At 40.8% G+C, this 15,002-nt stretch overlaps 1 protein-coding gene across 2 annotated transcripts in view; it reads right to left on the bottom strand.

The window, feature by feature from the left end:
• The window catches only part of DTNA (dystrobrevin alpha), a 351,246-nt gene extending 338,040 nt beyond the window's left edge, over positions 1-13,206 (bottom strand). Inside the window, exon 1 of one of the 2 annotated variants that reach the window (XM_086682719.1) lies at positions 12,992-13,206. The gene's annotated coding sequence lies outside the window, so the exon portion shown is untranslated. Of the gene's footprint in view, positions 1-12,477; positions 12,722-12,991 lie in introns of those variants that run through there. The other variant, XM_086682721.1, reaches the window with a different exon arrangement.
• Between the last annotated feature and the right edge of the window lie 1,796 nt (positions 13,207-15,002).

Below are 15,002 nucleotides of genomic sequence, written 5' to 3'. Positions count from 1 at the left end.
TCACAAACTGTGAGATCATGACCTGAGCCGCAGTTGGATGTTTAACTGACTGCACCACCCAGGCGCCTCAGTACCCCCCAGAATTTAAACATGGATTTTGTGTTCACTATTTCCTTTTTAGCTGAGCAACATTTTCCCAGACACGTTCTGGTTCAAAACTGCTTTTCAGATGGATAATGTTCCTGGGAATAAAGAACACTTAGTGAGAATATGGTAGGGGCTGGGATGGTGACGTTTCAGAATGCTGCCAGAAAAGACAGTCTATGAGAATTGCAAAAGTCTCCAACCTTGTCGTGGCCTGCAGCGATGGCTTCCCAGGAGAGGAAAAAGCATTGATTTGGAGGAGTAAGAACACCTCCACGTGGTCCCTGAGCCTTAACACCGATGGAACGGTCTGTGTTCCCCTCCGCATCACTGTCCAAGTACTCACTCATCCCACTGACTTGTAAAGTGTTTATTATTCAGAAACAGAGCAGCAGTAATCCCCTGTCATCCTCTGAGTGTCAACGTTGAGTGTTATTTTTCGGTTTACACTTGCATGAAAAATGTGGATTGGGCTTCTATGAAGATGAAGCAGAAGTCATTTTCCCTCTTCCTTCCACTAAGTACAACTAAAACCCTTGACATTATACATAAAATAAGCATAAAAGACTCTGAAGGTTGGAGAGAAGACAAACCAGCTAGGGGCCTTAGGGCCCAAGGAATGACAGAGTGGTGACTTTATTGGGTTTTTGCATTGCTTCATATATCCCAGATGTGGAACTGAAGAAACCGGAAACCCAGAAAGGCCAATAGACACAGATGAAAAAAGAGAGGCCAACAAAAAGCATGCTTTGTCTAGCCAAAGGACGAGGAAAGGAGCAACATAACAAATAATAAAAAAAATATTTAGACAATAATGGCTTTATTCCAGCCGTAGGAGACAGAAAAAAAAAAAATGTAGCCCTAAGACCTCCACCTTCAAAAGGCTGTACCAAGGAGCCCCATATTTCCTCATCCCCACTAATGTAATGGCCCAGAAGGCCAAGGACAGAGCTGGTACTTTCAGTCCCACCAAGTGGTAATGAGACTTTCTATGATCCACCCCTACTAGGTTGTCAATGGAGACTATGTGGGGAGACTGAACTTTTACCCCTCCACCTGGCGAAATCAAGTCTCCCCTCCCTATCTCTATTGAGTGGTGTCATGGGAGGCCTACTGGAGAGTCAGGACTGTCATCATGGCCCAGGAATAATCAGATCCCTTTCTTGTCCCTATGTTGTGTATGGATTCCACTTGGGGAACAGAAAGCAGCACTTCCACCATTCTCAACAAGGGAGGAATCAGTGAAGACCTAGTGAGGAACTTGAATTCATAATCCCCACAGTAATGTGGAGCCCCCTTGGGTGACAAGGGAGACTGAGTGAGGAGCCTGCACTTCTCCCCCTACCTTGCAGGGATGAGGTGACACCATCCCCATTTTGCCCACTGGGATGATATTAGTGGAAGACAACTAAAACAGAATGTTTAAATAAGATCCAGAGTCTCTTAACATAATAAGAATATGGCCAGGTTTCAATAGAAAACTATTCATCGCACCAAGAACCAGGAAAATCAGAAACTGAATGAAAAAAGACAATCTAGGGGTACCTGGGTGGCTCCGTCGGTTGAGCATCTGACTTCAGCTCAGGTCATGATTTCACACTTTGTGGGTTCAAGCCCTGCATTGGGCTGTATGCTGGCAGCTCAGGGTCTGGAGCCTGCTTTGGATTCTGTGTCTCCTTCTCTTTCTGCCCCTGCCCTTCTCTCTCTCTCTCTCTCTTTCTCTCTCTCTCTCTCTATCAAAAATAAACATTAAAACAAAATTTTTAAATAAAAAAAAGGCAATCTATAGCTGCCAACAATGAGATAACAGAGAAATGTTAGAATTATCTAACAAAGTTTTTAAAGCAGCCATAATAAAAAAAATACTCCAATGAGCAATTTATGAACATACTTGAAAGAAAAAAGTAGAAAGTATCAGCTAGAAAAAAAAAGAATACATGAGAAAAAACTAAATAGTGGGGCGCCTGGGTGGCTCAGTCGGTTGAGCATCTGACTTCGGCTCAGGTCATGATCTCACGGCTCGTGAGTTCAAGCCCCACGTCGGGCTCTGTGCTGACAGCTCAGAGCCTAGAGCCTGCTTCTGCTTCTGTGTCTCCCTCTCTCTCTGCCCCTAACCCACTCACATTCTGTCTCTGTCTCTCTCAAAAATAAATAAACATTAAAAAAAAAGATTCAAGAAAAAAACTACATAGAAATTTTAGAACTAAAAAAACCCCCAATGATCAGATATAAAACATTGTGGGTAGGCCCAATAACAGAATGGAAGTGACAGAAGAAAGAATCTTTGCACAAATTACCCAGTCTAGGGGCACCTGGGTGGCTCAGTCGGTTGGGCATCCGACTTCGGTTCAGGTCATGATCTCACAGTTTGTGAGTTCGAGCCCCGCATCAGGCTCTGTGCTGACAGCTCAGAGCCTGGAGCCTGCTTCACATTCTGTCTCTCCCTCTCTCTCTGCCCCTTCTCTTCTCATGCTCTGCCTCTCTCTGTCTCAAAAATAAATAAATGCTAAAAAAAAAAAAATTACCCAGTCTGAACAACAGAGAGAACAGACTGAAACAACAACAGAGCCTCAGAGACATGTGTGTGGTAGGCTGAATAATGGCTCCCAAAGATATTCAGCCTGGTCCTAATTCCTGGAAGCTTATGTGGCAAAAGGGGATACTGTAGATGTGATTAAAGAGCTTGAGATATGGAAAATACAATGACTATCCAGGGGGGCCTTACATATAATCACAGTGCCCTTAAAAGAGGGAGTAAAAGGAGATTTAACCACAGAGAAGAAAGGAAGAGATGTGAATATAGAAGCAAGAGAATAGATTGGTGTGAAAAGGAATTGTGAGTCAAAGAATATTGGTAGCTTCCACTAGCTAGAAAAGGCAAGAAAATGAATTGTCCTGTTAAACCTTCAGAATAAACCAGCCCTGTCAACACCCTGACTAACCCAATGAAACTCATTTCTGACTTCCAGCCTCCAGAACTGTAAACAAATAAATATGTGTTATAAAATAAGCTTATGGAAATTTGTTACAGCAGCCATAGGAAAATGATACTATAACAAAGATCTTACATTAGTACTATGGTACTATAATAAAAGATCTAACATTCATGTCTTAGAGACCTGGAAGGAGAGGAGAGGAGAGGAGGAAATGGAGAAAGCTGAAAAAGTACTCAAAGAAATAATGCCTGAAAACTTCCCAAGTTTGACAGAAGACATAAATCTACAGATTCAAGAAGCTGAATAAATTTGAATGCCAAAGAGAATAAACTCAAAGATCCATGCTAATACAAAACATAGTTATATTTATGAAAACTAAAGGTAAAAAAAAAAATCTTTAAAAGGACAAGAAATGACACTTACCTATAAGAGAAAACCAAGATGATTCATAGATGTTTCAACAGAAACCATGAAGGCCAAAAGGAAGTGGCACGTTTTTTTCAAGTGCTGAAAGAAAAGAACTGTCAACCTAGAATTCCATATCCAGTTAAAATATCCTTAAGGAATGAAGGGGAAATCAAGACATTCTCAGGTGAAGGAAAACAAAGATATTTTTTCACCAGGAGACCTGTCTACTCTAAAAGAATGGCTAAGGAACTTTCAAAATAAAAAGGAAGCAATAAATGAAGGCATGTCAGAACATCAAGAAAGAAGAAAAATATGGATAAATACAATGGACTTTCTTGCTCCTCTCAAGTTTTCTATATGGTCTTTGACATTTGAAGCAAAAATGTTAACACGGTGTGATGTATGCAGAGGAAATATTTGACAATTATACTATAAATGGCAGAGAATAAAAGGATGCAAAAGAAGTAAAGTTTCTATGGTTCACTAGAATTGATAAAATGTTAACTGAAATAGATAGTGAAAAATTATACGTATAGACAAATAAAAATAGAATTCTACAAAAGCTCAGGTAACTGACAGAAAGGCAAGGGAAAACCCATAGAGAAAGTAAAAAAAAAAAAAAAAGAGAGAGAAAGAAACCAAAAAATGTACTGGCAAAAATAAGCCTAACATATTAATAATTGTAGAAAATGCAAATGGTCTAAATACATCAATTAAAAGATATTGGCAGAGGGGCGCCTAGGAGGCTCAGCTGGTTCAGTGTCTGACTCTTGATTTCAGCTCAGGTCATGATCTCATGTTGGTGGGATCAAACTCCGCATCCAGCTCTGAGGTGAAAGTGCAAAGCCTGCTTGAGATTTTCTCCCTCCCACTCTGTCTCTCTGCCCTCCCCCCTCAACAATAAATAAACATTTAAAAAAAATAATGAAGCAGGGGATATCACTAGAGACACTGCAGACATCAAAAGAACAAAAATAAATATGTGCAACTCTATACAAATAGATTTGACAACTTAGATGAAATGAACCAATTCCTCAATAAACTTAAATTACCACAACTCACATAATATGAAACAGATCATTTGAAAAGCCTATAAAATATTGTTATGGGCTGAACTGTGTCCTCCCAAAATTCATATGTTGAAGTCCTAACTCCCTAGTCCGGAATATGATCGCATTTGGAGATAGGGCCTTTAAAAGGATGATTAAGTTTAAATGTGACAGTTAGGATGGGTCCTAATCCAATTTGACTGGTGTCTTTATAAGAAGTGGAAATCTGGACACAGAGACACCAAGGATGCACACACAGAGGAGAGACCATGTGAGGACACAGCAAGAGGTCTGCCATCTGGAAGCCAAGGAAGAGCGTGAGAAGAAAGCAAACCTTCTGACACCTTGATCTTGGACTCCCAGCCTCCAGAACCGTGAGAAAATACATTTCTGTTGTTTAAGCCACTAGTCTGTGGTATTTTGTAATTGCCTGCCCAAGGAAACTAGTACAAGCATTGAAGAAATTGAGTTCATCACTAAAAAATAAAAAAACAAAACAAAACAAAAACACTAAAAAAGAAATCTTCCAGACTAGTTGCTTTCACTGAGGAATTCTACCAAATATTTAAAGAAGGATTAATACCAATACAATACCAATTCTACACAATCTCTTCCAGAAAATAGGAGAGGAAGGAACACATTGTAACTCATTTTATGGAGCTCGTATTACTCTGATACCAATAACAAGGACAGTACCAAAAAAGAAAACTATAGACCAATATCTCTTATGAATATAAATGTAAAAATCTTTAACAAAACATTGGCAAATAGATTATACAAGAAATGATACACAATGGCTAAATGTGGTTTGTTGCAGGGATGCAAAGCTGGTTCAATAGTCAAAAATCAATGTACTCTACCACAATAATAGGCTAGAGAAGGAAAATTAAATGAGTATCTCATTTGGTGGGAAAAAAAGCATTTGATAAAAATTAATACCTACTCGTGATAAACACACTCAGAAAAAACTGGACCTGAGGTGAAATTTTTCAATTTAATAAAGAACATCTACAAAAAATTTACTGCCGATATAATACATTACGGTGAAAGACAATCCTTTCCCCTGACGACCAGCAACATGGTAAGAATGTCCACTCTCAGCCCTCTAACATAATACCGGAAGTTCCAGTAGTGCAATAAGACAAGAAAACAAAAGGCATACAGATTAGAAAGAAAAAAATAAAACTGTCCTTACTTGCAGATAACGTGATGGTCTACATGGACCATTCTAAGAAATTACAAAAGACATTTAGAGCTAAGAATTCAGCAAGTTCCCAGGATACAGGTAAACATAAAAAAACACACACACACACACAATAAATTCCTATATACTTGTGATGAATATTCCAATAGGTGTGGTGATATAGCTCACTGTGGCTTTAATTTGCATTCCTTAATGGCTAATAATGTGGAACATCTTTTCACGTGAATATTTGCCATTTATATATCTTTAGTGAAATGTCTTTTTAATGTCTTTTGCCCATTTTCTAATTGTTTGTTCGTTTGTGTTGGGGGAAACTGGGTAAAAGGGACGATGGGATCTCCCCGTATTATGTCTTACAATGGAAGGTGAATCTCCAATTATTGCAAAATAAAAGCCTTACTTAACAAATGCGGATTGGATCTATTCTAACTTTTCAAATTATGTTTGGCCATTTAAAATAAACATACGGTATGACTTTTATGTTTATCTGTATTACTTTTTACAATAATATGTAATAGTACATGTTACTTTTGTCCATGTTGGTACAGGTGACAAAAGAAGATACAAACAGAGCTGTTCTCTCTTCTCTACCATGTCAATAGTATCAACTCTGTTCAGAAAACAGCTTGAGTGGTATATGCAGGTCTTGGCACTGTTCTTGGCTTGTGTGTATGGTCAAATAGGCTACATCATGCATTCGCTTAAAATAAACCAGAGCTTTATGTTCATTCCTGGACTATACATCCCCAATGAAAAAGAGAGATATCATCCATTTTTTCAGTTTAGTCTCTACTTTGCTGGTGATTTTCTATGGGGATTACCTTCCCATGCTGAAGTTCTAAAACATGGTTATTGTTGATTCTTTTTGTTTCCTAAATTTTTTAAATGTTTATTGAATTTTGAGGGAGAGACAGAGCACGAGCAGTGCAGGGGCAGAGAGAGAGAGAGAGAGAGAGACAGAGACAGAGACAGAGACAGAGACAGAGAGAGAGGGAGGCGCATAATCGGAAGCAGGCTCCAGGCTGTGAGCTGTCAGCACAGAGCCCGATGCGGGGCTCCAACTCATGAGCCATGAGGTCAGGACGTGAGCTGAAGTCGGATGCCCAACCGACCGAGCCATCCAGTCGCCCCTTGTTGATTCTACTTTTACATTAAATCATAAGCCATTTTTAGGTAAGAAAACTATTGAAGGGAACTGGCTAATTTTATGTGGAAATCATTAATTTGTTCACTACTATTGTACTCTTCTTCCACGTGGGCATAGGATTGGATTGCCCTTCTTTTCTATCTTCTGGTTAGGAATGGTTATATAATTTGCTTTGGCCAATAAAATATGAGTGGAAGTGGCAAGTCTTGATTACTGGTAGAAGCCTTTTACAACTTGTGGGTGATTCAACATGTTCCCATGTGCCTGATGAGAGATGAGAATGTTTGGATGATAGGGGCCTTATTAGCATGAATCTCTAAGAGAAGAGGATATAGAATAGAGTCTTTTACTGATAGACGTGGGCACATGGCATTAGCAAGAAATAAACCTTTGTACTTTTCAGTCACTGAGATTTGAAAGTTGTTTAACTGCATAACCTAAACTATTATAACTTTATAACTGATTAACATATTTTATATTTACATCAAACACACACAATCCTCTGCAGTAGGACTCTATATATACAATGATATCAAATTGTAAACTCCAGTTCATGAATTGTTCATCAGTATACTTGATGTCATCTCCCACTCTGATAATCCCCCCCCACACACACACACCCCACAAAGTCAGATCAAGACTTTAGTATGAATTAGAGCAATAGTTGACTAATGATTCCATGATATCAAGGTTTGTATGAAACTGAGCATACACAGAAGCGATGCATCGCATTCTTGATAGGGATACCTAAGTCACAGAAAATGCATGCACTGCCTTAAGCATTTCCAATGGTTTCAAAGAAAAGAATCATGAACTTGTATGTGTGCTCTATGTACAAAGTGGGATTACTATGAACATTCATCATGATCATCTGCATGTTACCCATCATTTTCAGGGAGAAATAACACTGACCAACATTTTCAGACACTGTGCAAAGATCTTTATATGCATTAGCACATATTTAACCAATTAGTACTTCACTTTGCTCATAACCTATCCCATATGTCTTAGGTTAGCATTATCCAGATAATATTTAAAATTACTAAGTTTTTTTTTTTGTAATCATAACAATTGCTATGAGTCATGTCAGAAGATCCCAATGTAAAAATTAACAGGGTCTTCTAAATTTTACCAAGACAATTCAACTGGTGATTCTATGTCATACTTTATATCCTCTTTGTAGTGCATACTCTGGACACACATTGGGGGTAGGTGAAACAGATAACTTAAAATTCTTAAGTGTATTAATGGTCCCAGAACTTCCAGCTATTAAAGATATTCCCCAAATTATTTGAGATGCTTAAGTACATATCCTCGATGTTAAAAATTTCATTAGTTTAGGGGTGCCTGGTGGCTCAGTCAATTAAGTGTCTGACTTCGGCTCAGGTCATGATCTCATGGTTTGTGAGTTCGAGCCCCTCACCGGGCTCGGTGCTGACAGTTTAGAGCCTGGAGCCTGCTTCATATTCTCTCTCTCTCTGCCCCTCCCCTGCTCACACTCTGTCTGTGTGTGTCTCTCTCAAAAATAAAAAAACATTAAAATTTTTTTCTTTAAATTTCAATAGTTTCAAGTGCTGCTCAAATAACTATTTTTGAATTTAAAACTATGTAACATATAATGAAAAATTTCTCATAATCTAGCAGTCACAGGTGGCTAAGAATTCATATATCTCTTCTTGCTTTATGTATATTTTGCCTGTAAAATATGGGGCAAAAGCACTGCCATAAAAGAAGTTCTATTTTTTTTTCCACTCATTTTCATTAAGGGAAAAGTAACCAAAAGGTCAAGTTGGGAGGTGTTATTTCCAAAGACGATGGGAATTTAATGCACTAGTAAAACTATGAACTAGATGTTACACATTGATAGTTAACAGTGTGGAGTACAGTATTAGAATACTTGAATTTAGGGTTCATCTCTACTTCTATGCCAGTGGTCATGATTATTGTTCTCTTTGTGCTTCAGTTTCCCATTCTGTAAAGTGTGTGGGGGGGGGTAATACATGCAGACCTCTAGCCATTGTGAAGCATACACAAGTTAATTTTTACATAGCCCATAGAATAACCAGCACATAGTAAATATTCAATACATTTAAATGGATTTAAATTGTAATACAGGGGTGCCTGGGTGGCTTAGTTGACTTAGCATCTGACTCTTGATTTCGGGTCAGGTCATGATCTCACAGTTCCTGAGTTCAAACCCCACATCCGGCTCCGTGCTGACAGTGTGGAGCCTGCTTGGGACTCTCTCTCCCTCTCTCCTTATCTCTTCCTCTCCCTCTCTCTCTCTCAAAATAAATAAAATAAAACTTCAATTGTTAATACATACGTCCCCAGCATATTCATCAGTTAATATCACCTCCCTTACTCTGGGACCTCTTCTGTTCTCTTGGACACTTTAGAGCATGTTAGGGACTGTGTGAAGAATCAATTGCATTTCTGTTTTGAGACATTCTGCCACTTTAACAACTACCAGACACACACACACACACACACACACACACACACACACACACACACAACTACTTTTCAAAATTCAAAATAAATTGTTGAGGCAAAGAAAGAAAAGGATTATGTTTCACTAAACTTAAATATCTTTCTACACATATAATAATAACCACGTAAGGGTACCACATGCTCTATATGCTTTAAAAGTTATTGATAGTTTTGTAAACCCCACCATGTCCCAAGATGGATAACGAGGGTAGATAGTATTGCTCCTGGTGAATAGAGAAGTCTAGTGATAACCAGAGTGGGACAAAGGTCTCTGATTCAGAAAATAATTCAGAAAAGATTTATGAAAGCATTTAAGAAGACAATTGACTTAGTCAACAGCTCCTCATGTGTCATTCCTCCACATTCCTGTGACTGCTTGGACATCTTGCTCTGTCTGGTGCAGAATCCTCTATTACAATTCCTATAGAATTCTTTCTTTCAGAGAACTTACCTCAATTTGCAAATAAACATTTATTTGTAGAATTAGTTTACTAAAGCCTCACACCCTCCATGTTGGCAGGGCTCACTCATCTTTCTGCTTAATGCTGGTCCCCAGTTCCCCATCGAGCACCTAAAAAAGAGGGACCCTCAGGAAGCAGAGACAGCTTTCCCCAAACTGAAGGTATGGGACTTGAAAGGAAAAAGTCATGCCAAATCTACCAGGCAAAGTACAAGTAGCAAAGGAATGCTTTTTCTAAAATAAGTAACAGAGGCCAGAAAATCAGAACAGTTCTGAGTCAGATAAGAAAGGTTATACTTATGTATTATAATATTTATGCCTTAATAACAATCAACATTTTGTATAAATAGACTTGAAAACTTCAAATTCAAGTTTCAATATCAAAAACACTGTGTCTGATGGCAGGCAACTGTTTTGACCACAGCTCTGCACTCTGGTATCCCAAAATAAAATGGAAGCCATAGTTTGGGGTGTGGAGGATGTTAACCACCGAAGGATGGGATGATTTTTTTTTCATGTCCAAAGAACACGTTTCCATGTAGTTCCATTGGATCCTAGTCTTTTCACTTATAATGTTGAATAATTATGGGTTTGAAATATGTATACTGAATTTAATTAAAGTGAGAGACAAGAATTAAGGAAAGCGATGAATGTCAAAATAATTTGAAACTGGTAATGTGAAGAAGCAATTACATTTACTTGAAAAAAATAATAGATGAAGACTTAAGAGAGACATCCGTCCAATAAAATGAATATCATGAAAGCTCAATGATAAGCTCAAAGAAGGTAATTGCCTAAATGTGTGCAGTTGGGAGTCTGCCCCATTGATACCCTTCTTCACATCATGGTTCATGTAAAACAAGTGGAGATTTTTAAAGTATTTCAACTTAGAACTAATGAGAAATTTTGATTTCAACCTTCACTGCTACATAACTTTGTATAAAGTACATACAATTGGCTAAAAGGTATAGACATACATGAACACCCTCAAAATATAACCTGCTTTTAGTCACTGATAGTTGAAAGAGAATTGCATAATTCTTTTAAAACTGCCTAACGTCTTGTCAGAGTGACTGGATTAAAGATGATTAACTTGTTCAAAGGTAACAGTGCTCTGAAGAAAATGATGGCTGTGTTTTGAGCAAAGAACAGACTAATACCTTAGGAAGTTTAAAATTAAGTGCAAACAAAAGTATCAATTCAGCCATCTGCTTTGTAATAATTTACTTGGCTGATAATCTTAACTGAACATCTTAATTTTGGTGATAAATGCTACTTTAGTCTATAATTGTTGTAGGTAATTTGGTTAATTGTGACAAAAGTACTCAAAGGATATTTGCTATAATTTATATTTATAATCCACTTTTAATAATGGTATTAAAAATTAGAAAACATTGTGTCCAATGTCTAGCGCATAGTTAAGACGTTCATCTTGGTAGAGAAATGTAGTCAATATATCAAACAGAGACGACTTTAGGCACAATGGGGTACCATATATATGCCTAGATAGATACATAGATACATAGATAGATATAGATAGATAGATAGATAGATAGATAGATAGATAGATAGATATCTGTATATAATGCTTAAGAGTGCACTGAGAGCCCAACTGGGCTCTAACATTTAATAACTGTACAACTTTGGGTAAATTATCTCTCCTCTCTGTGTCTAGATTGACTCAACTGTAAAAGGTGGATAATATTATTAACTACCCCTTATGTTGCTGTAGGGATTAAATGAATGAAAGCATACAGAACTGTACCTGGAACGGATGGAGAGTGTTTTTTCCTAAAGTTTCTACCTTTGGAATAAGCAAGAGAAGTATATATATATATTTTTTTTTTGTCAAAGAAATTAGTAACAATATAGGCTTCTGTTATGTTCAAAAGTAAACACAAACACGTTAATACCAAGTGATCCTAATAGAGAACAAGAACACTCGAACGTAAACATCAACTCAAAAGACCAATTTTTTTTCAAAGCAAGAATGAACCTAATGGTGGTAAGCTTCACTGCAAGTGTACATCCAGGATCCCCCCACCCCCTCCAGGCTCCACACTTATCTTCTCAAAGCCATGCCCCAAGCCTGCCGAAGAGGAAAGTTTCACTACCGAGTCCCAGGAATGGTACCGTTGAGCCAGGCACCGCCGTCGGGCCACCCCTCTCCTCTCCTTGGCTTTGGTCTCTCGGCAGACACCTCTCTGTCTCCCACTCCAGGCGTCAGGAAGAACCCTCCGTCCGCCCTCTGCCCAGCGGAAAACTCCAAAATGGGCAACAGGCTATAACAGCTGGGGCCACTCACCGCCGCCCCGGACCCACATCCGCTGCCCGCCACCCCCCAGCGCCGAGCGCCCACTCCCACACGGCATCCGCCCGGGGAACCGCAGTGCCTTGCAACACGCGCAGACGCCGCCGGCTGCAAGGGACCCATCGCAGCCTTCCCGGTCGCTAAGCACCCCCCCCCCCAGACCGCTCCCCAACGCGAGTGCCATCCCTAATGGAGGTGGCCACGCCACCTCCCAACGGCTCGGCCCGCGAGGACGACCGGGAGCGCAGCGCCGACCACAAAAACAACTCGAGCCGCGCCGCGACGGGGCCGGCTGCCATCGCCAGCCCGGGAGCGGCGCGGCGCGGCGGCGACAGCGGGGGCTGCGGCACACGCGGCCGGGCCTCCGCGGGCGGCCGAGATTTACCTGCGCGGCCCCGCGCCCCCGGGCCGGCCATCCTGCAGCAGCCGCTACCGCCGCCCCGCGGGCCCGAGGCGCCGCCCGCCGCCCGGGGAGGCGCCGCGCCGCAGTCCTGGCTGCGGCGCCCGGCACATGGTTGGCGCTCGCGGCGGCCGGCGCCCGCGCACAGGTGGGAACCCCGCGAGTGGGCGTTGGGGCGATTCCCTTCCCCAGCCGGCGCTCGCCGCCCGCTTCCACTCTTGACTTTGCCGGTGCGCGGCGCCTGCCCTTGCTCCGGCAGCCGAGCCGCCTGTGCCCGCGCCCCGGCGCCGTGGGCGGCTGCGGTCCCTGCGCAGCTCGGGCTGCGCGTCATGTGCATCTCCCGCCTCGCCGCTCGCTCCGCGGCACCGGGCGGCCCGGGGGGCAGCGCTCCGCGGCCCGGCCGGCCGGCGCCCACTCCCCGCCCGGCACACGGACCCCCTCCACCCCCGCGCCCTCCCCCATCCCGGAGCTGTCAAGGAGGAAAACGCCTTACACACACCTTGGAATGGACGGGCGCCTCAGTCACCGACTCGCCAAACTCTTAGAAGGTGTCCATTGGTCTGTAGGGAGGTTTGGGCATGGAGTAGGAGCCGCTTTCTTATTATTTAATAATGTTGGAAGTGCCGGGTCCGCTGCCAGAGTTGTGGGTCATGTGGGCACAGCAGAGGCTGGCTGCTGCCAGTACCAGGGTTTCCTGAGGATCCTGAAACTATGATCTCATCCTCCTCATCCGCCTCCCCCGCCCCTCTCTCCGCGGGCGCGCACGCACAGCACACACACACATACACACACATGCACACACGCGCACACACGCACTCACACTGCATGCACTATCCTCCTTCCTTGACCGAAATATTCCTCCAGGGAAATACAGTGTTCATGCTCTTTATTGAAAAAAAAAAAAAAAAAAAATCCTCCTGGATAGAGATTGTTCTCTTTCAAAGCTTGATTTATGTGCTTTGTTTATTTGCTACAGTTTTCCCTCACACGTGCAAGGGATGCGAACAGAGCCTCAGAATTAAAATTAAAAATAATCATCTTCTTATGTTGACCCAGATTTTGGTGAGAACCCAAGAACTCAAACAGTGTAATTTCAATTTGAAACAGAGGGGATAATATACCAGGCTTGAATGTGGAATAGTGCTAACACCTGAGATGTATGCAGTGGGTTTCCTTCCCAAGCTGCAAACATTTCCCAAACATTACCTCATTTATTTGCAGAGGAGGAGGTGGATGAGAAGGCAAATAGTATTTTCACCTCAGAGATACCAAAGCATGAAGCATAAGTCAGATAACATGACTTATCCAAGTACACGTAAGTCAAAAATCTCACTATAAATATTAATTGTACAGCTACTCACAAGTTGCTAATTCACTATCATCAATCGCTGGAAACTTAGGTTACTGAAAATATGAAGATATTCTTGATTATTTTAAAGTTACCAACTACCTTGCAAGCTAATTAATTGGTTTTTCTACAAGGATATGTTTTAATATAATTTTTCTCTTGTATATTTGCATATGTTTTCAGTTTTATGGTTTCATATAATTTTCTTTCTTTTGGGGGGGTATGTGTATAATTTGTTATATGTCTGTGTATTCATGTGTAAATTCCTATTCGTTTGTATTGTTTCAACTAATTGTTTCATAGTAATATGAAGCAATTATAGTCAATGTTTTTGGGGTAGTCACCAATTTCATAATGATTTGTTATATATCACTCACCCTTTCTAAGAGCCTGATGTATATGAGAACTGTGCTGTTTTGAAGGATATAGAGAAGTTTGAGACATGGAACCTATCCTTCATTAGTTTACATCTAGTTGTTCAGACAAGATATATACATCTATCGATGGATGGATGGATGGATAGATAGACAGCTACACTAAATGATCTACAGATGAAACACTCTATTATTTGTGGTGTTATTTGGTGAATTGCCACAAAGAAAATATAAGAGACACTCCTTTTTACTGACTTAATTTGTGTTCGATGTTTAAATGATTTCATTGTCTCTGTGCCCCATAGTTCAGTCTTTGATCCCCACAGTAATCTAAATGGCCAAGGTAATATGCTGACTTTGCCCTTCTCTTTCATGTGCATCCTACATAAATACTAAATGTTTTTTTTTTTTTTTTTTTTAATATTGTGAAAGTTCTCACCAAGAACGCTCTTGGGTAGCTTTTGTTCGGAAGAAAATGCAACAGCTAAGCAGCCTTCTAAAATGGGACGAGGAGAAGGCAGAAGAGTAAGCAGGGAAGGTGGGTGGAGAGGGAAGAATAAAGGGAATTAAGAAATTACAAGAAGAAGGAGAGAAGAAGAAAAAACACAAAAGAAACAGATCAACTTTCATAAATCTTTTTTTTAATATTTATTTATTTTTGAGAGACAGAACACGAGCAGGGGAGGGGCAGAGAGAGAGGAAGACACAGATTCAGAAGCAGGCTCCAGGCTCCGAGCTGTCAGCACAGAGCCCGAAGCGGGTCTCGAACCCACAAACTGTGAGATCAT

The sequence above is a fragment of the Puma concolor genome, chromosome D3 (genome assembly GCF_028749965.1).
Source record: "Puma concolor isolate L17-30 chromosome D3, mPumCon1.1.hap2, whole genome shotgun sequence".
Lineage (NCBI taxonomy): Eukaryota > Metazoa > Chordata > Mammalia > Carnivora > Felidae > Puma > Puma concolor.
The sequence above is the reverse complement of the archived record's forward strand: the minus strand, read 5'-3'. Positions and strand labels throughout refer to the sequence as shown.